The sequence below is a fragment of the Poromitra crassiceps genome (genome assembly GCF_964638095.1).
Source record: "Poromitra crassiceps genome assembly, chromosome: 3".
Lineage (NCBI taxonomy): Eukaryota > Metazoa > Chordata > Actinopteri > Beryciformes > Melamphaidae > Poromitra > Poromitra crassiceps.
Window position 1 is genome coordinate 92,093,739 of NC_139625.1, and position 27,344 is coordinate 92,121,082.

Below are 27,344 nucleotides of genomic sequence, written 5' to 3' on the forward strand. Positions count from 1 at the left end.
TGCTTCAGCACTGCACCAGAGATTTTCATCCGCCCTTTATTTTCCCATAGACATTTTGTAAAATGCTTATAAAAATAGTTTTACTTCGGCAAACCAAACGGTTCAGCTATATTTAGAATCGAGAGAGACCATAGAACATTTCACTCGGACCAAAACTTAAAAATAGAACATTGAAGAAGAAAAAAATCTTTAAATCCGCATTTTTTTTAAACATTTTGGTCCCAGTGAAATGTTATGTGGTCTCTCCTGTTTCTAAATATATCTGAACCGTTTGGTTTGACCAAGTAAAACTATTTTTTATAAGCATTTTACGAAATGTCTATGGAAAAATAAATGGCGGATGAAAATCTCTGGTACAGTGCTGAAGCAGGAAGTGACGTTCCATTTTGGCTCTCTATAGCGTTGAAAAGAAAAAAGAGATAAAATACAATCTTCTCTATCTTTATTATTGAGGGACTAAAGAGCTTACTTGCATCACGCAGACCAGTCATCTCTAAAGCGGTGGTTCTCAAAGTGGGCTCCGGGGACCCCCAGGGGCCCTTGAGGGCTTTCCAGGGGGTCGCCAGCAAAAAGGGGGATACATTATTTCATATTTTCACTATAATACCATCCATAAGTAACACAATGACAGAATGTATGACTATTTCAGTCATGTGTTTCAAACACTTTTTGTAATAAAACATCTAAAAGAAAAAGTCTTATCAGATGGGGGACCCTGGGACAAAATCTTATAAATGGGGGTCCGTGTCTTAATTTGTGTCAGTTTAGGGGTCCTGACATGAAACAGTTTGAGAAGCGCCGCTCTAAAGGTCTTTCTCAGAAACCTGTACAATGTCTATGTCGAGCCGCTTGTAGGTCTACTCACAAATACATCTGGCCTTGTGAGTGGCGACTCGTGTGGTGGTTTTTGCGTTTTGCTGAAAATGGTGACTGTTGTGTGACAACAAGAGTTTAAAAAAAGAAAAAAGTGTTTCCACTCTAGTTTTAAATAGTTTGAAAAACAATAATTTCCCGTAATTGCAGTACATATTTACTGTGAATGCTTGCTTTTACTCATAACTATATCCTTTTTATTGTGGTTATTTGGTTTGGTTAAGTCTTTAGAGGACAGTGAAAATACAAAGAGTTGTGCCGACTGTATATTGAAGGCTCTTGTAAATGTCTAAGCTGATGTGGGGAGAGGATGATGTCAGAGTAGCCTATTTTCCACACTTGTACAGTATATTTCTCTCAAGATTTTGCTGTTTTTGCGTGTATATTTTTCTAGTTCAGTATAATATATTGTTGCACAATATTTTATCATGTGCCTGAATACTGCATTATGCAGAGTAATTAAAAAAAAACACTAATTGGTATAATTATACTTGTTGAAATGTGGCATTTTTTTTTTATCATTGTAAATGCACTGAAATGCATACTGAGGAAAACCTCGAAAAGAGTAGAACAAAGTTTGCTCCGATCAATTCAATAAACAGTTTGTGTGACGTAACTAAAGGTCAAAGTTCAACTAACCATATCTACAACAGTCTGGCCAGTTCTGAAGTGTGCTACTGTCATGGTTGAGCGTGAGGAATAAACGGCTCAATGCTTCACCAGACTGGACTGCTTGCTTCTTTCCTTTCCATTCACATGTTTTTCACTTTTTTTCCCAATATTTTATAAAAAAAATTCTCTGAGCAGTTATTTTTTATTTTTTATACATCTTTCTTGGACGTCCTTCCACACTGGCAATATACTCTTTCCCAACACTGGCCACACCCCTGCTGCTTTCTTTCTTATAAGGGCAACACATCCAATGCATGTGCAGTTAAAGGAACACTTCACCCAAAAAATAAAATGACGTCATCATCTACTCTCCAGCCCCCATGCAAGTTGAAACACAGGTGAAGTTTGTCCATATAACAGACTACACAAGGAGGTTACCAGCACAACTGGAGAGAAAACAACCAGTCGTCATTGACTTCAGTTGAGTAAGTTGTGCTGGCAACCTCCCTCTGTTATATATGGACACATTTCACCTGTGTTTCAACAAGCGGGAGGGTGAGCAGATGATGACAGCATTTACATTTTTGGGCGAACTGCCACTTTAACTGAAATCTGCATGATCTGCACACACGCTGCACTTGTTTATTTCAGGGAGGGACAAAACGACGCCTTCGTCCATGAGCAGGTCCTTGTCCGGCTGCGAGTCGAGCCACCTCCCGTCCCCCGAGTACCCCGCCCTCCCCCTGACCTCCTCCTGCCCTACTAAGACCTTTCAAAAGAGTGTCCCAGGAGGCCTGCCTGCTAGCTCACCATCGCTAAGACCCCCTAAGAACAGTCCAGCGAGCGCTCACCATGCCTGTGAAGCCAGGGCTCGGAGCAGGAGCTGCGTGGAGCTAACGGCTTTTAATGCAGGACCAGAGCTGCTGAGAAGATGCTTCTCCCTGACAGGAGTCCAGAACAGAGAACTCCTCAGCCCCAAAGACCGGAATCTGACACCCAGAGGCCATGTTTCCACCCTCCCAACCTCTGAGCGCATCATGTGGGGTTGTGCACATCAATTCAGACATGGATAAACGGGCGGAGACATCTGCACGCACACACCTGAACCCGCCCCCCCCAGTCCCAGCAAAAAGGCCAGATCATCCCGGAGGAGCTGCACCCCCTTCCTCGTCAAACCCATGCAGAGAGCCATTACCCACAGAAAGCGCCTGCATGCACACCTACATGGACCCAGAGGAGAACAGGAGTCCATCCATTTCGGCCAATTCTGAAGCCCGTCGGCTGCGGTTGAAGGGAAATAAGAAAATGTTCATGACCTCGGTGAACCTGGAGGCCCTGCTGGAGGAAAGACTCCAGCTGCAGGGTATCGATCTGACAATGGAACCCTTTTCTGACAAGGTATTGGCTTCAAATTAGAGTATGCTGTCACTTCACAGATCAGTGCTGCTGTTGGATTCATACATTTTTCAGGGATTTTTCCATTTGGGGAAAAAAAAAACTTTTTCAAAATGATTTACTAAATTTTACCATTGATTATCAGAGGGTTTCATGGTCCCAAAAGTCATAAAACTTCTACCAATGAAGGATCCTTCAGCTGCAGTGAAAACATGAATGATGCTACTTTGTAGGTGTAATGGATATCACATTTATTTACACCTACCACATATTTACACTGTAAATGCATATGATGTACCGTAAATTCCGGACTATAAGACGCACCGGTGTATAAGCCGCGGGACCAAAATTGACTATTTTTTTCTTCTATAAGCCGCACCGGACTATAAGCCGCGGGTGTTTTGATGTTTAATTACCATATGAAAGGGTTCGTGCACAGAGAGGAATGTCGGGAAAGAGATCGCTGTTTGGGGAAGCTCCCATTTATTAACATTTCAACAAAACAAAACAAAAGTCAGGTCACTAATCCCCAGACAAAATCACACAACAATAGGCTACCGTATATGTGCAGCAAACCTGTAACCAGAGAAGTCAAGTCACTAATCCTCGTCTTCCTCTTCTTCCTGCGTACTGAAACCACCAAAGTCCTCATCTTCAGTGTCGGAAACGAACAGGTTCAGGGTGGCTTCGTCAACCACTCTCCTCTCTCCTTCAGGTGCCATGGCACGAGTCCGATACCTCACGAGTCCGACACCTCACGAGTCCGAAAAAAGAGGCTAACTTCCCCCAGACCCTAACCCAAAACCTAACCTCTCCCACCCCCACGCCTAAACCTAACATCCCCCAGACCCTAACCCAAAACCTAACCTCTCCCACCCCCACGCCTAAACCTAACCTCCCCCAGACCCTAACCCAAAACCATGAGGTGTCGGACTCGTGAGGTATCGGACTCGTGAGGTATCGGACTAGGGGGCAGTCCCCGTGGCGTCATCCTCTTCATCCCGCAGCAGTCCAGCGTTTTGGAACCCGTTGGTAATTGTGGATGTTTTCACACTCCTATAATATTCCGTGATCTTCCTTTGTGTGAATTCGCCGAAGTTTGTGATTTTCTCCTGATAGTCGGGAGGGAGTTGTTCAGTAGTTCTCCCCCGGACGGACAGTCCCTTTTGCCCAGGTTACGCGCGGCTGCTCTGTTTGATCGGCGGCTGCTCTCTTTTAATGCGAGATTGACTGCTTTCAACTTGAAAGCTGCCTCGTGTGAATTTCTGCGTACCTTCCCCATGGTAAGTGAGAGTGTTGCTTCTACTGCTCGTCTTGTTGTGAATATTCCTTGATCTTCCTTTGTGTGAATTCGCCGAAGTTTGTGATTTTCTCCTGGTAGTCGGGGGAGGGAGTTGTTGCCCGAGTGGCCGTTTGCTTACCGTAATTACCATATGTAAGTGGTCACGCACAGAGGGGATTGTCGGGAAGAGATGGCTGTTTGAGGAAGCTCCCATTTACCGTATTACAACATTTCAACAAAACAACATAACACAACACCACCGTTGTTTATTTTTACAGTGCACACAGTGTCCGCGGTGTGGTGAAAAGAGGGCAAGAGAGGAAATTAAAACAGAAGTGGATTTATAGTTAGAAAGAGTGCTAAAAAAGAGAGATTTTTTTTTTTTTTTTTTTTTTTTCTGAAAAAATCCATAGATAAGACGCACCGTTATATAAGCCGCAGGGGCCAAAAAACGGGAAAAAAGCCGCGGCTTATAGTCCGGAATTTACGGTAAATGACTTGGAACATTTCTATTACTATTTAGGAACATTGCTATTACGATTTAGTATTTGGCCAAGTTCATATATCAAAAGGTTCCTTCCAATGGAAATCTCAACTTTAGGAAACATCTGAGACGATCATTTAAAGGAGAATTTCGTTTTTTTTTTAACCTGGACCCCTCTCCTCACATTAATTATGATCTGACGACTCACCCAGCGATCTCCGCGGCGTTTCTGGCCCGGCTGGCCAGTTGGCCAGTTGGCCAGCCGGCAGGAAAGTATCGCGGGACTTGACGAGACTTGGTGACCGAGATCACGAATGAGCATAGGTGTAGTCCCGGTGTAACGCGTGGGAACGGCGTTCCCATACTTCTCCAAGGGGTGTTTTGTGTGTGTCAGTGTGTGTGTGCATGTCGAGCCAATAAAACGAGTGAAACTTGACAACGTTGTCATTCGTCCTATATTTAAGGTGGGCTGAATTATTCACACAGCATCAACTCGCGGCTTGAAGAAAGAAGGAAACATTCCACCTTAACTATATTTAAGGTGGGCTGAATGATTCACACAGCATCAACTCGTGGCTTGAAGGAAAAGGAAACATTCCACCTTAACTAGCTACAGCGCGGGCGAAACCTCAGTTTAATAAAAGCTATACTGAAACATACTGGCTTTTTCAGCATCAAAATATATTTTTTTCCACCAGTACCTCACTATAACAAGTAGGCTAAAGATGAAAAAGGCAGCCAAACATCCTTTCATTTTTCGGACCAGCTGCTAAAAAGGTACGTTTACAAGCATGAAGAAACAATGTTAAAAGCGTGTTTCTTTTCAACGCGGTTGAATCAAAAGTTAGCGTTAATCACCCCATTGCAATTTGCATCGCCAGATGCAGTTGCCTTGTGCAACTTGTGTGATCGCTGGTTGAGAGATTGTTTAGCTGTTTGTGTTGATAACTGACTCTGCTCTGCTGTGCCCATATAGCCTACGTATTTTAGTTTCAGAGCTGCAAATGTCACGGGCTTCTGCAGTGTTTATAGAGGACACAAGTTAGTCGTGTGTCAGTGACAGTGGTTTGCAGCACTTGAGGAATCCGTGAGTTTGCTCGTTTAATTCGTTGATATAAGCGATTGCCCGCCCCGAACGATTAATTAATGAATAGGCTGCGTGAACGTTAGCGTGTGTGCGTGCGCGGGGGGGGGGGGGGGGCTTTGTTGGGACCTGTGCGTGTGCAGGTGCTCCCCATATAGGTGCGTTCCCCCACTTCTCTAGATAGCACTACACCTCTGCGAATGAGGTAATTTGATCCCTGGGAGACACCAGGAAACAGCCCCGGGGGGAATATCAGTCTGGTGGTTGTTGAGGGATGAGATTATGATGATATGTGGCGAAAACGGGAATAAAACTACCTATTTAGATGCAGGAAAGACAGGCTGCCACTTGGCCCCCTCGGAGCTCCATTTTACGACTGGCTTGGACGCTATTGATCTCAAAACAACGCTAGGACGGCCAGAAACGCCGCGGAGATCGCTGGGTGAGTCGTCAGATCATAATTAATGTGAGGAGAGGGGTCCAGGTTAAAAAAAACGAAATTCTCCTTTAATAATACTGACCGATCCATTTAGATTGTGATTTACACATAACTGGATCCCTTTTGCAGTACGGTCGATATGGAATCCCTCAGTCTGTGGTTCAGATGTTCTCCGCTCAACTGAACTGGTCTGCAAGGGAGACTGCCTCTGCCATGGACCTGCTCAGACTCCAGCAGCTCCGCAAGCAGCAGCGCTTGGCAGTGAGTAGCCATTCATGGAAGGAACTCTTCAATCTGTCTTTAAAAGGGACAGCTCACCCTAAAATCCAAAATACATATTTCCCCCCTCGCCTGTAGTGCTATTTATCCATCTAGATTGTTTGGTGTTAGTTGTCTAGCTTTTGGAGATCTCAGCTGTAGAGATGTCTGCCTTCTCTCCAACACATTGGAACTGGATGACACTTGGCTTGTGGTGCTCAAAGCGCCAAAAAATGCAATGGAGAAACTCAACAGCCTTTTCAGAATTCATGACTTAGTTACTCAAGATAATCCACAGACTTATGTTGTGAGCAGTTTTATGTAGGAACTATTTTTGACCAAACTACACCTGATAGCTAGCTGCTGCTCTGCAGCTGCTAGTTTCATGTGGGAACTAGTTAGCAGCAGTGTTGGGCAAGTTACTTTCAAAATGTATACTACATATTACTAGTTACTTTCATTTGAAAGTAATAAGTTACTTTACAATATTACTTTCCATGTAGAGTAACTCGTTACTTATTACACTACTTTTGCATTACTTTTACCAAAACAACAGCAGCAGCAGAATGACATCGCCGCCCCGGAACCATCCCGAGAACTCAATTTGTAACTTGAGTTACTTGACAAAGTAACTGGTATAATATTACTGAAATCCTATAAGTTATATTACTGAGTTACTGCTAAAAGTAATATATTACATGTAATATGTTACTTTTGTAATGAGTTACCCCCAACACTGGTTAGCAGCCAGTGGGTGTAGTTCGGTCGAGAGACAATAGTTCCTACATGAAACTGCTCACAACAAGGTCTGTGGATTATCTTGAGTCATGATTTCTGGAAAGAGACACTGCTGTTGAGTTTTTCAAATTTATTTTTTTGGCGCTTTGAGCACCACAAGCCGAGTGCCATCCAGTTCCATTGTATTGGAGGGAAGGCAGACATCTCTACGGCTGATATCTCCAAAACCCAGACAGCTATCTCAAAACAATCTGGTGAGAGGAAAAATATGTATTTTGGATTTTAGGGTGAGCTGTTTCTTTCTCATATGTCACAGATATGAAACTGTCTTTAAGGCTTCTCATTTTAAGTTAAGTTAGTAAAGTTAAGTTAGTTAAGTTAAGTTCTCCCTCCTTTCCCACAGGTGCCAATAAAAGGTTTGACCAAGGCCTGTCAACGGACAAAATGGCAGGATCCCGTTGAGAACATGTGATGGCAGATTTTTGCGTCTTGCATCTCTAAATAGAAGCAGAGGCAAACGAAAGATATTTGACATGGGGTGCGTTCGGAAATAGCTGCTCCGAGCGCCAGAGCGCACACTGGACCATTCGTAAATTGGGAGCGCCGTTGTAATGTAGCATAGATCCGCGCTGTCGTTTTATTTCAGTGTGGAACATCAGAGTGGATTTACGAACGCACCCATGGACTTCATGAAGTGTAAGTGTATATTACTGTATATTTTGTCTGTCTACTCTACTCACTTATTTTGAATGCTTTTTATTTTTACTTTTTTCTTTTACTCTTCTTTTATTTTTTGTCTATTTGTTTTAATAATAATAATAATAATAATAAGTGATAACTTGGATTTATAGAGCGCCTTTCAAGGAACCCAAGGATGCTTTACAATAAGTGACACAAGATGACAAATAAAAACAACATAGAGAAGAGAGGCCAAACTGGCTTTGTTTTCTTCTTTCCTTCTTGTTTCTGTTGTATTGTGTGCTTTGTACAGATTGTTATTTGCTTTTCTGAGGTAGAATAAGTCCTTCTAGGCTTTCCTGTCTCTACCTGCATATTATTTTCTTGTTTGTATTTTGTTTTTAATTCATTTCTGTTTTTATTGTGTGCAAATAAATAAAACAAAACAAAAATGTTACTGGCTTTTCTAGAATAATGGTTACTGCAATTGACAGCAAGCTTTCATGTCACAAAAATCAATACTCCCAGACAAAGTATTACAACCTTGTCCCTGAACTGAGGTTGCCTGTAAATACTGTACATGCAAGCACAGAAACATGGGAAAATACTGGATAGCATTTAATGCAGTTGATGCAATACAATTATGAGCAATAAAGACAAACTACAGTTAGGAGAATTGCAGATTTTGGGAACCCCCGGATTTCCTGTTATACATGTTCAAATATAAGAGACTATTTATACTATGGCTTGGCTGAATACTTGATGGTCATTATTTAATGAGCAATGTGCATCCATAGTCTGGATGTAAAGAGATCAAAATTGTAACCTGACCGAACATCAACCTCTTGTCCACACGGGGTCAGTCACAACCTCTTATCCTGAGCTCAGCAACACTCCAGCTTCTGATGCATGCTGGGATAGAGCAATGGACAACAAGCAGTAAAAAAAGTAATATATTACGCACATTACTTTAAAAAAAGTAATGCCTCCCTGGAGAAAGTAATTTGTTACACTACTTGTTACATTACTTTTGCGTTACTCCGCAACATCGCCTGAGATGCATTGTCACCTAATTGCCAGTTAACAATATAACATGAAACATTACATATGCCCATATCAGCACAAATCCATATCCCAATAAGTAGGACATACACAAGACCTGGGGGGGGCTTTAGCTCAGGAGGTAGAGCGGGTCGGCCAATGACGCAAGGGTTGGCGGTTCGATCCCCGCTCCCTCCCAGCTGCTGTCGTTGTGTCCTTGGGCAAGACACTTAACCCTCCTTGCCTCGTATGATTGGTATGAATGTAGACATGACTGATGGTGGTCGGAGGGGCCGTTGAGCGCCGATGTGTGGCTGCCACGCTTTCGAACCACCGGTACGAATGGTGTGAACGAATAATGATTCTGTGAAGCGCTTTGAGCACTTGGAAAGGCGCTATATAAATCCAATGATTATTATTATTATTATTATTATTAAGACCTCACTCCTCCCCGTCCCTCCAGCCCATCCAATCTAGTCGTTGCATTGTTTAATCGAGTGCATGAAAAAGCACTGCATGTTTGTTGTTTCTTTTCCCATCATGCTGCAGATTCAATCCTGATCCTGCAGATAATTGAAGAAATTATGTAATGCAAGTAATGCTATAAGTGTTTGAATTGTAACTGTAATGTGATTACCGGATTTAGGGACTACTTGTTATTACAGACAAATGTAATGTGATTACAGTAATGCATTACTCTGTAATCTTGCAAACTTTGTAATGCATTACCCCCCAACACTGCCAACAAGTGCTCAAAACTCCTTGAACCAGCATCTCTGTCTCTTTCCAAGGGAATGTCTGAACTTTGCCAAAATAATCCATCCATCTGACAGGTGTATTGGGAACAAGCATATGAAATACATGCAGCAATAATACATATTAGGAAATGTAAACCTTTTAAATAAAAAATAAAGAAAGAAAGACCAAACTGTCTTGTCTTATCCCAACTCTGCATCATCTATTCAAATTGCTCCTGCCAGAACTACCTTTTGTATAATAATCAATTGACCGATGACCAAAAGGGTGGACAGGGTGGAGTGACCTGACACGGCCTAGAGTGTGTTCTATTGAGTGTGATCAATAGAACACATGAGAACAAATAGATTAACAGAACCTTTAAAGGAACACTGCAAAGGATGAAGGTGGGGCATTGAGGTGGGGTAATTAAATCCTGATTGTGGGTACTAATGACGTGTGTAACTGGCAATGGTGAGAGGTGATGTGAAGGATTCTCTGAGATTGAGTCCAGGACGTTTAGCTTGGGGTTTTGAACAGCTGCCCCTTCAAATGGTACATTTATTTGAAACAGATACACAAATCACAAGCTGGTCTGGTTAAGTGTCAGTTGATGTATAGTTCAAATTAAGTAGTCGCCCCATGGAGGAAGTGAGCAGGTGATGTGGCCTGGGCAGCGACGAACAGGCACAACAGGTGTAGAGGGTGTCCAGGAGGCTGGGCCGAAGGGTGGAGCAACCCTGGACGATGGCCCGGACACCAACGACACAGGCGGAACCTTTCAGGAGACTGGGCCTGACACTGGTAATGAAGACTGTGATGGTGGCTGGGCCGTGCAGAAGACTAAGGATGGGCAAAAACAAAAGGGGTCAGAGGTCACAGACCTAAAAGAGGCCTCAATTGTCATGCCTGGCCTAATGTCAAATTCAAAGCAACGAAAGCTAAATTACATAACATCCAGTGTGACAGTCAGGCAGACAGTCAGTGGCAGACAGACATCAGTCAGTGAGGTAGACCGGCGAAACACACAGTCAGTCAGAGAGACGCTGACTGACAGTCAGGTAGACAGGCAGACAGTGAGACAGACAGACAGTCAGTCAATCAGGTAGACAGACAGACAGTCAGGTAGACAGTGAGACAGACAGTCGTGCAGACAAAGTCAGTTAGTCACTGACTGAGGTAGGCTACTGACTGTCTGTCTCACTGTCTGTCTATCTGCTGACTGACAGTCAGGTAGACAGACAGTGAGACAGATTGACAGACAAAGAGACATGCAGACGGTCAGACAGACACGCTAGCTAGTCGTTATACTGTACAACACCACAACATGAGCGGCAGGTTTGCCTCAAATATAACAGCTGAAAGCTAACGTTAGCTTGCAAGCTAACATTAATGTAAAGTTACATAAACATCTGTTTTAGCTGATATAAGTTTGAAAGCATAGCCACATGGAGAGGACAACATAAAAACGACAAACAAGATAAACTAGAACGACCGCAACGCGGACTTATGCCTCCGCCATTAGTTCATTTTGGAGTCCAAATCGCCATTTGAGGCAAATTGGAAGAGATTCCGTCAAGGCGCTCCTGTGATGTTGCGTTACAGAGCTTGGAAATTGGGTGTGTGAGAGGTCACAGTGACCTTGAACTTTGACCACCAAAATGTAATCAGTTCATCCTTGAGTCCAAGTCGATGTTTTGAGAAGTTTGATTAAATTCCGTCAAGGCATTCCTGAGATATCGCGTTAACAAGCTTGAAAATGGCGTTCGAGAGCTCACCTTGACCTTTGACCTTTGACCACCAAAATCTAATCAGATAATCCTTGAGTGTAAGGCGATGTTTGAGGCAAATTTGATGAAACTCCGTCAAGGCATTCGTGAGATATCGCGTTAACAAGCTGGAAAATGGCGTTTGAGAGGTCACAGTGACCTTGACCTTTGACCAGCAAAATGTAATCAGTTCATCCTTGAGTCCAAGTCGATGTTTGAGACAAGTTTGATTAAATTCCGTCAACGCATTCCTGAGATATCACGTTAACAAGCTTGAAAATGGCGTTTGAGAGGCCACAGTGACCTTGACCTTTGACTTTTGACCACCAAAATCTAATCAGTTGATCCTTGAGTCTAAGTAGATGTTTGAGGCAAATTTGATGAAATTCCGTCAAGGTATTCATGAGCTATGGCGTTAACAAGCTGGAAAATGGCGTTTGAGAGGTCACAGTGACCTTGACCTTTGACCTTTGACCACCAAAATCTAATCAGTTCATCCTTGAGTACAAGTCGATGTTTGAGACAAGTTTGATTAAATTCCGTCAAGGCATTCCTGAGATATCGCGTTAACAAGCTTGAAAATGGCGTTTGAGAGGTCACAGTGACCTTGACCTTTGACCTTTGACCACCAAAATCTAATCAGTTCATCCTTGAGTCCAAGTCGATGTTTGAGACAAGTTTGATTAAAGGTCCCAATTCGTGCAGCTGTAACCTCTTAAAAACGTGTGTCTCTGGTCCATAAAACATGATTCTGGATTAATTTGTCGAAAATATAGCAACCCCGTTTGTTGTGACGGAGTTGTCACTTCCTCATCTCGTTGCGTCCCAAGAATGGTCTGTTTCTATAATATATTCAGAACTAACAGTTCCCATTGGCCGCTGAGGGAGAGCCCGCCCCAGGCTCCCAGTGGCCAATCAGATTAGCGTCTGTGGACCAGCACGCTGGGTTGTGTCCACAACTAATGCTATCGCTAACTTAACATTGCTACGCTAAAGAGGACATCTCAAAATGCCTAGACTTACCGAATGCACCTCCGCAGTTGCTGGATCACGTACAGTTGGCGTCACTCCAGCTAGAAGTGTTAATTTTGTGGCTATAGACAAAATGGTGCAGATAGCTTGTGTGAGAGAGACCCGCGCAGTATGCTTGAGGACCATCGTGACGTCCCGATACCCTGTCTGGGGGAACAGAGCGTTTGGGGGTATGGCTTGAAGGAGACTGCAGGGGGAAGCTGGATAGGGACAAATCCAACTGTGGCAGTTCTGAGCTTGTGACCACTCATTACAGGGAGGGATGACAGCAGTATATATGCATTTACAAGTAAAAACAGCTTTTGCACGGAATGGGACCTTTAAATTCCGTCAAGGCATTCCTGAGATATTGCGTTAACAAGCTTGAAAATGGCGTTCGAGAGGTCACAGTGACCTTGACCTTTGACCTTTGACCACCAAAATCTAATCAGATCATCCTTGAGTCTAAGTCGATGTTTGAGGCAAATTTGATGAAATTCCCTCCAGGCGTTCCTCAGATATCGCGTTAACAAACATCGTACGGACGGCCAGCCGTACGGACGTACGGCCGTACGGACGTACGGACAACCCGGATCCATAATGCCTCCGGCCTGGCTATCGCCGGCGGAGGCATAAAAATAACGAAATAACGTTACTAACCAGAAAGCTGCAGAGCGGCATTGATCTCGGAGTATGTTTGTCCACAGTTCGTGGATCAAGTTATGATAAGGTTCAAGTGCGGCCATAACTGCAATAAGCTGTCAAAACGTAACAAGCAAACTTCAGACCATACAACTCCTCTCTTCCTGTTTTCTGAGACTGAAACTTCCGCGGAAATGTCGCGCATGCGCCTCCTCCTCTCCTCGTTTTCCCAGCATTCACGGGGGGTTAAAAAAATATCGAAATATCACAGAAAGAAAACAACAAAACAAATAAAACTTGATTTTCCCCTTTTCCCGTTTAGTTTTAAAACAGAAAAACCTCCTATTTTTTCGTTTTTGGATTTTCCGTTTGTCCGTTTTGGTTTTAAAACGGAAAAAGAAAAAAACAAAACCGTTATTTGGTTTTTTTCCGATTTGGTTTTGAAACGGAAAAACAAAAGAACACAACATACACGGATTGAACAGATTATAAAACAGGCATTACAAGATATTCCACCATGGTCATTTTTACATACAGGCTAAAACACCAGTGGTTCCACAGTCTGGATGAGAACCTAACAGAGCTCAAAACAGGGTTGGTTAACGCTAAAATAATGCTGTTTGCAGAGTCTGATAATCTGCACATGCATCTGTAACTGAGATTTGGTATTACAGCTGCGCGCGCAGGTGGCTACACTGATGTCTACAAACATTTGACTGGCACTACAGCTTCTTGGTGCTTTAAGCAGCAGCCTCATGCTGTTATAGGCCACTGTGAGTCTCTGCATGCTGCCTCTTCTGCAGTACCGCCACAAGTGGGCAGTATACAGCAGGGTACAGTAGGCTTTAAAAAGAGAGATCTTCACCGCCACAGGACAAAAATGAAATTTACAAAACCTGTAACGTGTGCGTACATCTTATGACACTGTGTATTAACTATTAAATAGCTCATGGCTTAAAATCTCAAAACTTGACCTAACATTTCCTATTGGATGAATCAGCGTGACGTCACTTGTCAGTTGCCACCCAGAAATGCGGAACCCCGCGGCAGTTAACTAGTATGAGTTGTGCCAAACAAACGTTAATATCTCAAAAACTATACATCACATCGCTTTATATTTTGACATTCTGAGTGAGAGCAGAAGTAGCTCAAGAGTTTGATGTATAATATATGCATGTCGCGTTAAAGTTGTGTGAACTGTCACAGTTTTTAAAATGTAAACAGGGTCAGCCGGCTAGAGTCAGACACTCAAGCTCCATAGGGTTCCATTTGCCACCCAGTGACGCGGTTTGTTGACCAAAATGCTGCTCGGCTGATCCCTCGTATAGCCGTTTGAATTGTTTTTGTAAAGCATGATGCTAAGCCAGATGATGAGCCCAAACTGCTTCATGTTGGGACGTCCCATATGGGTACTCACCATGAACAGTGAGTCTACTGATACATTTTGGGCCTCAGCCCATAATTTAATAAGGAAACACAATAAGAAAACCATGATCAGTAGACACGTTTACATGGGCCATAGTAATCAGCTTGAAATAGGTGTAAAAGCCCAAAGCGATTAAAAATGCTCCATATAAACACCTCAATCGATTTAAACAAGCCCAGAGGGCTAGTTGAAACCTTAAATGATGGAACGGTTTACTCTCTGGCTGCGTTCATCTGCGCATGCCCATGATGCCCTCTCTCTGTCTTGACTCCTGCCTGCTGCAGCAGGGCAGCAGCATGGATGTATTAGGAGAGGAGGAGATTCTCTAACTACCGTATGGCGCGCGGACAAAGTGGAGATTTTCAGGATTTTCAGGAAATGTTAGGTCAAGTTTTGAGATTTTAAGCCATGAGCTATTTAGCAGTTATCTCACTCGGCCGATAATATAATAATAATAATAATACTATAAGTCCGACTGGCATGGCATTCTGATAGAGTCAGTTGAAACACTACTGTAAGGCGGGACCTCTAGCAAGAAGATAGACGTGCGGGTGATTTGATTGGATCGTTCTGGAGACTGAAGTTGACATTGGCCAATCCTGGCGCTTGCTGAGAAGCTGAGAGCTTTCTGCAAAGCCCGACACCAACTAACATTACGTCTTATTTAGAAATGCGGGGTTAACAGCCTTTTTTTTGCAAAGAAGACATTAGCCCGCGTCTATTCTTGTACAAAACATAATTTTCTGCGAAGTATTAGTAAAGTTATAAGCGAAGATCGATTCACAAGGATCTGACAGCTGTCTCCGCCATTTTTTTTCTTTCTACATTGTCATTTGAGGTAACCAAAGCCTTTTAGTAAGAGAGTTGCGTCTCATAACCCATGGCCATGGGTTATGAGAGTGGTATACGGTATTTATACCATGGCTGTGAACCAATCAGATTGCTTGATTTGAGAGAGCCGTTTTATAATGCTCTATATCTCCCTATTTGCTCTGAATACACCAGTTAACATGACACAGACTTAACATGATAGAAATATTATCAGCAAACTTAATGACTAGACTAATTATTCTGATCTGAATGGCATATATCAAGAAACATTGACTCCTCTCTTTGCTGTGTAGTGGGAGGTGCATTTTTGAGTAGGCTATTAAAATAGCATGTCAAGTTCACATTTCTATATTGCCAGATTAAACAATTCGTATTGGTTGTTGGTTGGTTCAACACAACATGTGCGTGCATGCGCGCTTCTTCTTCTTCTCTAGCCTACAAGCATGTAACTTCCTTGATTGTTATTGTTGATAATTCTATTTAAATAGGCTACATTTTCATTTCCCGAAACATTCTTAAACAAGAAAGGAACATAGTGCACTGCAAAATATTTTTTAATTACATTTGTAAAAAAAAAAAAACGTTTTTTTGGGGGGGGGGGATTTTTTTTCTTTTTTTCTCTGAAATTATTACCGAGGTCCGGACCTCGGTGTCCTCATAGCTAGATACGGGCCTGGGTGTGTGAGAAGTATGTGAGAGGTGTCAAGTAATAGACCCTTCTCACGGTGGCCATTTTGTGTCGAAATGGCAGGTTAAACACAGGTGCAAGCAACACACTAATGAGGGTTTCCAACTTCCATGATTGGAAGTTGGAAACCCTCATTAGTGTTTTGCTTGCACCTGTGTTTAACCTGCCATTTCGACACAAAATGGCCCCCGTGAGAAGGGTCTATTGTCACGGTCAATGCGAGAGTTGGCAGACCCGTTAATGTATTCCTCACTTTTGGGCATGATGTCACACAGCTGTTCACTTTCGATTTACACGCGTCGACGCATGTAAACACCAGATCATATTAATCACATCCCATGTAAACACCAGATCGTATCAATCCCATCCCATGTAAACACCAGATCATATTAATCACATGTAAACACCAGATCATATTAATCCCATCCCATGTAAACACCAGATCATATTAATCCCATCCCATGTAAACACCAGATCATATTAATCACATCCCATGTAAACACCAGATCATATTAATCACATCTCATGTAAACACCAGATCATATTAATCCCATCCCATGTAAACACCAGATCATATTAATCACATCTCATGTAAACACCAGATCATATTAATCACATGTAAACACCAGATCATATTAATCACATCCCATGTAAACACTTGCCCAGAAATCTTCAAAGCGATTGATTTAAATCAGATTGAGGGAAAAAGTGATAGTGATTTAAAGCAACAGTGTAAATGCAGCTGGCCATTGAGAGGGAAGTGAAGTGTGCACATCCTAGAGAAGATCGAGAAGATATTCAAGTGGCTGAGTGGCCTTGACTCGAAGAGACCTAATGCATCCAATCATCTCTTTTCGCCAGAAAAGGATTTCTCACTAGCTGAGTGTGGGAGTTGGTGTTTAATTATAGTATTTTCATAATGTGATATAACCAGTGTGCCATAATATAGAAAGTCAAACAGCAGGTCTTGTCTGTCCCTGAGACAGAGGCATTTAACACTTTTTGTTTCTAACGCTTTTTCCCAGATGCTCAATCACACTTTCTATCAGCTGAAGGTGCGAGAAGAACGTAAGCAGGCAGTGCAGCGAACCACACATTCAGATTAAAGGCCATCTTAAAAAGGTTGACAAGAGTGGGAGCAAAGTGAATACCTAATGCTGTCCTTCAAAAACCACTGAGATGCCCTTGAGCAAGGACCTTCAAGCCATACGCCAGTGGAACAGCTGTGGATGAAAGGGGAGCCAGTGCAGTGAGGTGATGTGTGATGGAGATGCGACTCGCAGTGCTTCTCAAGTGAAGAGTGGGCCTTTGAGGGGAATTCTGCATTTGCATTTGGCAGAGTAGCCTGCTTCCAGTGAGTCAGACTATTGTGAACACACACTGCAGTTTGCTGAGGAGTTGAGTGGGAGTCAGGGTGCATTTAGGCTACATGGAGACCATGGACGCTGTTGCCCCTCCCTCTGGTCGTGATGCCCTGAGATCCCTAAGGGCACCGTGGCAGTGCCCTGCTATACCAGCCTGCTACTGTCAGTTGCTTTAAAAGCGTCAGTGGTCCCAGTTTAATGTAGTCTGCCCTATGCAAAGTTATGTGTAATTGGCTCATGTTAACACACATTTCAGAAAAATTGTTCTTCACGATGTCAATAGAGCAATGGCCTTTGTGCCCTGGCATGTGGCCTTGTGCCCTAAAAAAAAAAGGCCAGATGGCCACGCCCCTAAAATGATGGAATTCCCACCCTGGGAGTTCCAAGTAAGTTGGAATATCTCTCTCTCTCTCTCTCTCTCTCTCTCTCTCAACTTCCAGAGTCTGGTGACCTGGGAGGGAGAGAAGCTGATTTGAACTTCAAGAGTCTGGTCACCTGGGAGGGGGAGAAGCTGATTTGCACCCAGAAAGGAGAGAATGCCAACCGAGGCTGGAAGCACTGGATGGAGGGACACAAACTACCTGGTGTGCTGCCAACATTATGAGAACTCACTTTTGTCATGTTGTTGAAAAACACTTGAACTTGGTAAGGCAGGAAGAGGCTTGGGGTGGTGACAGGCATTTCATATGTGACTCTTATGTAGAAGTTATCACATCCTCAATGCTCATGTCATTTTTGTTGTTTTAATAAACAAATTGCTTCATTAACATGCCACTCCCTGATATGTTTTCTTTTCTACTTATACTCATTCTAATGTTAAAATGGGGAACTCAGTTTTCTCTCTACTCACAGGAACTGACTTGTGAAGATGTAGTTTATCTTCAGGTGTTCAAGAGAACAGAATAAAATAATTATTTGGTTCTGTTTTCATTCACACCTTTGTTCCTTGCTATATAGCCTGTTTTCATGGAATTGTGTTGCCAGGGAACAGTTTGGAACTCAACTCATGCTCTGTCAGGTATTGTATTACAGTAGCAAACACTGCAACAGGAAGTCATCTATAGGAGCAATTTACAATGTTTATGTTGTGGAGTTAACACCAGAAGGATCACAATTCTACTACTAGAACTACTAGAATGACCGTAAGTGGTCATTTTTTTAACCACTAGATTCCAAACTATAATCTCTCACGATAATACCCAATTGAGAGATGAATGCATTTATTGTGTTAAGATATATTTTAGAAAGACAAAACAACATCAAAATGTAAAAATATAGACTAAAAAATAGGACTAGAACCCTGGGGAATTCAGTGAGGTCAAAATGACCGCCTATGGCACACATGGGCAAAAATACGCCCCGCGGGCCGTATGCGGGCCTTGGGCGCCACCTGTGCGGCCCGCAATGGAATTGCAAAAAACATTTTGTTTTTACAGTGCACCTGAACACAACATGCAAGATACCCGCTGAATAAGTGTCCAAATGTTCATGTCATTCTGGCCAATACTCCACTTCTGTTATAGCATTTCAGTCTGGAATATGGAATATCTTTCAATAATCTTTATGACTAAAAAGCTTAAAGTAATCTCATGTGTAAGAAATGACTGTTCTACATTGAAGTAGAAATTTAAATAATTAACTCATTGGTTTTGGATTTATTTAGCTTCAAGAGTGCGTTTTTGTTTGTGTGACCCCCTGATACTTATGCTTAAATTAACCCACTCATATTCTGGTTTATTTCAAGAAAAACATTTTGGCTAGTGGAAATTCTAATTGGCTGGTAACTTTAAAATGTAGCAGCCATATTGGCAGGTGGTCAAAAAAGTGAATTTCAAGCCCTGAGAGCAGGTGGTGACATAGGAGTGAGTGAGAAAAGGATCAAATATTGGTGGTTAAGACTGAATAATGACATCACAACTGTTAATTTAAAATTAGTTATTCCTCTAAACCTGGCTTCAAATGCCCCAAATTTTTCGCGCTGGCGCCGTTCGGCCCTCAGCAAAACCTGGTAGCGAGGACATTTTTTGTGGCCCTCTCTATCATCAAAGTTGCCCATCCATGGGTTATGGCATGACAATATTTGTTCAGCCCCCGGCAACAATCTGGGTTTCTCATGTGGCCCCCCATGAAAAATAGTTGCCCACCCCTGGCCTATGGTCTTTTTTTAGGTAAAAAAATTATACTTTGTTTTGTGTAATTCATATAAAAACGTAAATAATAATAAAAAAAAAATCTTAAATGACAATACACACTTTTAGGGAAAATCAGCTACCAGCAGCATTGTATTTTTTCAACCAAAGTTATTGCACATATAAATTTCAAAAAGGTCAAAATGACCGCTGTGGTCTTTCTAGTGTTAAAAGCGTCTACAGTTAAGACATTGTATTTACAGTATACAAACCTATGAAAAAAATCAATAAAGATGCTGTTGAGGGTATTTACCATTATGGAATGAGTCCAACCTGTTCACGATGATGCATCTATTTGCTGTGTTTACAGTAGGTGCAACAGTTGATTTGAACTGAAGCATTAATCCCGCGCACAATGTGACTGCTGTAATCAAAGTCAATATTTTGTAACTTAATTGTGTCTCTCTTTCTAGCAATTACAGTTTCCATTCCAAAACAACACACAACACAAAATTGTTGTGATCAACTAAACTGAAAATACCACCTCATTGCAACACTAGAAAAGCACTGTGTATAATAATAATAATGAAAAATTGGATTGAAAATCTCTTATTTTCCAAGTCCATATTCTGTTCCTGCATTTCATTTTTTTTTACAATTTACCCTGCACAGTGTAAGAACTTAGCCTGTGATAGCGCAACTTGTCACAAATGCACATTCTGTACTTAACCATTTATAACTATATTAAAGTAAGAAGCAAAATCAAAAGATTATACATTTGTCCACAAGCATTTATTAGTCTATTTACAACAGGAGAAATGGGGGCAGGGGGAATAACTTGAATAAAGAAAAGTAAAAAAGTAATGTACAAGGGAAGCGTCGGGGTCCAGGTAAGTAAAGGGAATGTATGGCAAGGTTGGATTTGTGTGAATTTGTATTTGTTTGTGTCTAGCTGTATCTGTCCTGCAGTGATGTACTTGTAATTTACGGGGTTTTGGTGTGACAAGTGAAGGCAGCTTGAGGGTCTGAGCCAAAGCCGTCTGAGCTCTACAGAGAGTGGCGTCAGCTGTTACTGCCAGGTCATGCTTATAACTCCTTATACTCATTTACATGGACTCTGTGTGTGTGTGTGTGTGTGTGTGTGTGTGTGTGTGTGTGTGTGTGTGTGAGTGTGTGTGTGTGTGTGTGTCTGTAATGTGCCCACTTTTATTGATGTTGCTCTCTGCAGATGTAAAGCATAATGCTCTATGCTTCTGTCTGTGGGAAAAAAAACTTTACTTTAGTCCTCTAGGTGGCAGTGTCTCCATGTCAACCAAACTGGCAGTGAAATTAATAAACAAATCAGATGTATGCTAGTCTGGTTTTATTTTTTCTTTCTGATCAATAAGGAAGTTAAAAAAAGTTCAAATATTCGCTATTTTTCCATTTAACAGTAGGAATTGGTATGAATCACACCCACTGACTGATCACACCGCCCAAAAACAACGCAACATTGCTTTGCCACTAAGTATTTTATTTTGAAGGTTGTGACCGGAAGTTCTGTTTATATATACATGAGTCTCGCTTTTCGCACTACTTTCGTTTCAACCATAGACTCAGCATGAAACCGTTTTTGTTAGAAAATGTTTTACTCGAGGCTAACGTTAGCTCTGCTCAGTCTGCTGCCCACCTCTAATCGATAATGGCTTTATTTTGAAAGTTGTACCCGGAAGTCGCTAGCGGCTTTGAAATGCAACAGTCCACTGAAGATCAACTTGACCAGTGCAATTCCAACTGAACTCCGTTCATTGACTCCTTTGGTTGACTCCGAGTAGACTTTCAACTACTGTAGTTATTTTTGGGGATTTTTGTGGAATGGATTTATACCAAGATCAGGTAAGTCAAAGAACAACAATTATTTTCAAATTAACAGACAAGAGACACTTTATTTGTCGATGTCATCGTGATTTGGTGACACGGCAGCCTGACTAAGGTTAGAGATTATTTACAGAGTCAGTCTTTAATTTTCAACTCCCAATATGTTTATTTTTGAACAGCATTCAAGTCAAGGCTGCCTCATGTTCGTATATTCACGTCTCCCTGATTAACTTAAAAAGTGCTTCGCCAAGATAGCGTTAACGTTAACGCTAGCTGTGAACGCTACAAGTGCTAGCTTACCAACTAAACACACTTGTAACGTCAGCCTTGGAGCTAGTAGTACCGCATCGCTAGTACCACTGAGATTTTATATGTAGAGTCCATATTCTAACGTTAGCTTGACGAGGGGTCGCAGGGGAGTCCCCAGCAAAATGAGTAGCTAAATTGTGTGATTTCACTAGGATTTCAGTTACTATAAATAGTGCATATACTTGTAACAGCTTTCACTCTCCTGTTATCTCCCCATCTAGTCACCATATACAGTATATATATCAGAATCAGAATCAGAATCAGACAGACTTTAATGATCCCCGGGGGGAAATTGGGACAAGTTACAGTAGCTCGCTCACAGAACACACATAGCATAAAATAAACAGTAGTAAATGCAACATTAAGCAAAATAAGCAGAGGAACACAACATAGCATAGAATAACAGTAGTAAATGCGATAGAAAAAAAATAAGTAGAATGTCTAAGTAAGCAAAATACAAAATACGTAGAGTCAGTATACATTCCGTGTCAATTATCATTATTGCACCCTGGACTTATATTAAGTCGGCTTGCCCTATACGTTACATGTGGCTCAGCCAGGCACAGTTAACCTATCGGCTGGCTCAGTCTCAGGGAGACTGAGCGTCTCCGAGGTGGTCTTTTAAGAGAGGCATTAAATAGACCAATGGCCACAGGCAGGAATGATTTCCTGTGCCTCTCCGTATTGCATCTAGGTGGAATCAGTCTCTCACTGAACGTACTCCTGTGTTTGACTAGCACGCCGTGGAGTGGGTGCGAGTCATTGTTCATGATGGAGCGTAGCCTGGACAACGTTCTCTTCTCTGACACCGCAGTCAGAGAGCCCAGATCCAGCCCTACAATGTCCCTGGCCTTACGGATCAGTTTGTTGAGTCTGTTGGCATCCGCTGCCTTCAGCCTGCTGCCCCAGCACACAATAGCATACAGGAAGGCACTAGCCACTACCGACTCATAGAACATCCTCAGCATGGTCCGGCAGACGTTGAAGGACCTCAGCCATCTCAGAATGTAGAGACGGCTTTGCCCCTTCTTGTAGAGTGCATCAGAGTTATTAGCCCAGTCTAGTTTATTGTCAATGTACACTCCAAGATACTTGTAATCCTCCACTATGTCGACACTGACCCCGTGGATTGAAACAGGGGTCACCGGAGCCTTGACCCTCCTCAGGTCCACCACCAGCTCCTTTGTCTTTGACACGTTGAGCTGCAGGTGGTTCTGCTCACACCATGTGACAAAGTTGGCCACCACATCCCGATACTCATCGTCGTCACCATCTTTGATACATGCCACTATCGCAGAGTCGTCAGAGAACTTCTGAAGGTGTATATATATATATATATAATGAATAGAAGCTGGAAAGTTTGAATTTTGTCTCCTGTCTTCATGTACATGTAGTGTTTATGTCATCGGGGGCTCTCAAAGTGATTGTCTTCTGTCTGTCTAGTCTTCCCTAGAGACGACCATGCTGGCAAACTATTTCATAGATGCGACTCTGCTCGACTACGAGTTGGTGCATCACCTGCCCTCTGAGATAGCTGCTGCCTCCCCCTGCTTCTCCCAGCAGCTGCTTGAAAACCTGCCATGGGTGAGTTCACTGAAGTCTATGAGACTATTTCACTTCCCATCAATTTCACCCATTTTGTGTCTAAAGGCAAGAAGTAAAACAGGTGCAAGCAAGACAACGTTTATTGCCACGGCACAGGAACACCCAAATGGATTGGAAGTTGGAAACCCTCATTCGTGTTTTACTTGCACCTGTTTTACTTCCTGCCGTGTAGACATAAAAGGAGTCAAAGGTAGCAAGTAAACATGCATTCAATTGAGTGAGTTGATCTCTCCTCTTTTGTGTTGCAGTCCCCTACACAGAGGCACTACTCTACGTACGACCAGTCCCACCTCAAGCCAATCATGGAGCGCATTGCCCACAATGTGCTGACTGTGAATGCGGGGGAGACAGAGTTCCTGGTGAGTTGTTTGCCAACAGTGTGCTCTCAATAAGATAAAATGGGTTTTCAGCATCATGACCTAATGCCTTGTTATATTTCCCTGCAGGCTGTCAGACACAAATATAAGAGCAACCAGCTGATGCAGGCGATCATCTACAGCTTAAACTGGGACAACATCTGGCCAGGACAGTTCAGCTGAGCGGAGCAGCAAAGCCATCCATTGTTGTGTTGGGTTGAAAACTGCCAACCGGCAAATAGCCTGGCCCTCTACAGTATACTCTGGGCCCAGTAGTTCAAAACTTTTAATCTTAATCAGATCCGATCAGATTTTGAAATCCCATTTTCTGTGATCCAGGATCAGACAACTCGGCCAGATTTTGTCCCAGTATTTCAAAGCAATTCAGGATAGGATCACCCTGATCCAGTTTCAGACTTTTCAAGATTACTAGATCCTGAATATCAGTGCTTTAATCCTACCGATCTCCATCTAGTGGATATGAAAGATAATACAAGGAAGACAAGAGACCACATTGCAGAGACATCTATAATGTCTAATTATATTTTTAAATACATAAAGGACATAAAATCATAATGGAATTGTAATAAAAAATACTCCCACTAGGGTAACAACAAAAAAACATTCATTCAAAGGCAGCTGGATCATCCAGGTGTGCTTTGAGGAGCTGAATTCTAACATAACATAACACTGGCTTGTATTGTGCTACACAATATCGCTGTCCATCGCAGAGTCCCCCTCTCTGACATCGATGATCCCCCAGAGCCCCTTGCACCTGCTGATGATCTAGGCCCACCTATGGATTTCCCTCTAAATGAGAGACTGAGTGGTGGTGCAATGCGAGATGCTATTGTCCGCAATTACTTTTGAAAGGTGATGACAGATGATGAACTTTTTTTGGTTGAAGATATTTTTTCTTTAATCTAAATTACATTTGTGATTGACAATCTTTGTTGTGATATATGCATAAACATTTATGTCATCAACATTTGGTTGAAAACAAAATAGTTCACCACAAACGTGACCAAAAAATGAAAAATTTAATTTATTTGCCATGAAGGCTAAAAATTGTGTATTATTTCAGTTAACAAACTTTGCCATCTTATTTATATTGAAACATATTTTTAAATAAATTGTATAGTACATTTTGCTCTGGTAATCCACTGGAAATCCACCCCTCTGGTGGGATCAAGATAATCCAGTTTTTTGGGATCAAACTGATCCCAATCCTGTGTTGTCGCTTTGAACTACCCGTTTTGAAGATTTGATCCAGATTAAAGCTTGGATTTGATTTCCTGATCTGATCGGATATCAAAGTGATCCTAATCCTGTTTTTTGGTTTTGAACTACCCAAAATCCAAATCTGATCCGATCAGATAGGGATTAAAAGTTTTAAACTACTGGGCCCTGGGTCCAGTAGTTCAAAACTTTTAATCTTAATCAGATCCGATCAGATTTTGAAATCCCATTTTCTGTGATCCAGGATAAGACAACTCGGCCAGATTTTGTCCCAGTATTTCAAAGCAATTCAGGATAGGATCACCCTGATCCAGCTTCAGACTTTTCAAGATTACTAGATCCTGAATATCAGTGCTTTAATCCTACCGATCTCCATCTGTGGATATGAAAGATAATACAAGGAAGACAAGAGACCACATTGCAGAGACATCTATAATGTCTAATAATATTTTTAAATACATAAAAGGAAAAAAAAAATACTCCCACAAGGGTAACAACAAAAAAACATTCATTCAAAGGCAGCTGGATCATCCAGGTGTGCTTTGAGGAGCTGAATTCTAACATAACATAACACTGGCTTGTATTGTGCTACACAATATCGCTGTCCATCGCAGAGTCCCCCTCTCTGACATCGATGATCCCCCAGAGCCCCTTGCACTTGCTGATGATCTAGGCCCACCTATGGATTTCCCTCTAAATGAGAGACTGAGTGGTGGTGCAATGCGAGATGCTATTGTGCGCAATTACTTTTGAAAGGTGATGACAGATGATGGACTTTTTTTTTGTTGAAGATATTTTTTCTTTAATCTAAATTACATTTGTGATTGACAATCTTTGTTGTGATACTTTTATGAGCATAAACATTTATGTCATCAACATTTGGTTGAAAACAAAATAGTCCACCACAAACGTGACCAAAAAATGAAAAATTTAATTTATTTGCCATGAAGGCTAAAAATTGTGTATTATTTCAGTTAACAAACTTTGCCATCTTATTTATATTGAAACATATTTTTAAATAAATTGTATAGTACATTTTGCTCTGGTAATCCACTGGAAATCCACCCCTCTGGTGGGATCAAGATAATCCAGTTTTTTGGGATCAAACTGATCCCAATCCTGTGTTGTCGCTTTGAACTACCCGTTTTGAAGATTTGATCCAGATTAAAGCTTGGATTTGATTTCCTGATCTGATCGGATATCAAAGTGATCCTAATCCTGTTTTTTGGTTTTGAACTACCCAAAATCCAAATCTGATCCGATCAGATAGGGATTAAAAGTTTTAAACTACTGGGCCCTGGGAATTACAGCTTCACATCTATGCTGTCTGCTGAGGCAGAAAGCTTCCCCGGAAAACTCCACAACTGCCGCATGGAGTTGTGGAACCCCCCACACACCGGCATGGGGGTGAGCAGAGAATGACCCAACCTGCATCCTTGAGTGAAGCTCTGAACTTGCATCCATCCACAGCCAAACTGTACAAATCAATGTGATGGACATTTCACTCAGGTTTGCTACCTTTCCAGAGAGACCTATCGATTGGCGCAGCGTGGCTGTCCATCAATTTAGGTAGACTCGCATAATCAAACTTGTTAATTTAACCACGCTGATTCCCCTTGAATTGTGATTGGCTTAGAAAGACAAGGAGGATCTAGTCGTGAGCCTTAGATCACTAATAGCCTGGCTCCCTTGATGCTGCCATTTTTGTTTTGATCACTTTTCCTGAAGGCTGTTTAAATCTTGAAACAGAGTATCGGTGATTGTCTCTATCCAAGGGCTTCATTGTCAAGCTTGTAACCCTGGTTCATTGTTATTGTGTAGAGCAACCACATTGTCACTTTCTGTTTTATTAATAATAACATGCACTAAACCTTGTTCTTTGTCATACATGGGCCAAGTCTGCAATCCAATTCATCAGCAACACAGGCATTTCCTATTGTTTTGTTATGTTTTTCCTATGGGAAAGGTACATGCCAAAATGCCAATACGATTATGAATGAATTGAGTCAATTTGAGTGAATAGCTGTTGTGTGCTTCAATACTGTTCCAGTGCAATCAATTGGTCCTCTACCACCTATTCCTTTGTGCTAATAGCAGAGTTTGCCCTATGAAGCTGCTATCAGGACTGTGCTGATATGATGTGTATGAGTCCACAGTCAGTGAGAGCACCATGGAAGGAGAGTTAAAGAGCTCATGTTTCAGGCAATATCAGCCACTGTCTCCGTTTCATCACAAGAGTTTCATCCATCCAGTAAGATACCGTCGAGTGTAATTCACTCCCACTCGAAGGATGCATCTGATCAGTACCGCACGTTGAACCCTCAGCCATGAGGCCAACCGCACACTTTGTCAGTTATCTGTCCTGTGTCTGTGTCACAAGTGTGTCCAGTCAGTTATCTGTCCTGTGTCTGTGTCACAAGTGTGTCCAGTCAGTTATCTGTTCTGTGTCTGTGTCACAAGTGTGTCCAGTCAGTTATCTGTCCTGTGTCTGTGTCACAA

The 27,344-nt window shown here is 42.1% G+C and overlaps 1 protein-coding gene across 1 annotated transcript in view; it reads left to right on the forward strand.

Moving 5' to 3' along the window:
* The window catches only part of LOC310773361 (SAM and SH3 domain-containing protein 1-like), a gene marked incomplete at both ends in the record, with an annotated part of 204,862 nt that overhangs the window by 18,852 nt on the left and 158,666 nt on the right, over positions 1-27,344 (forward strand). The window lies entirely within an intron of this gene.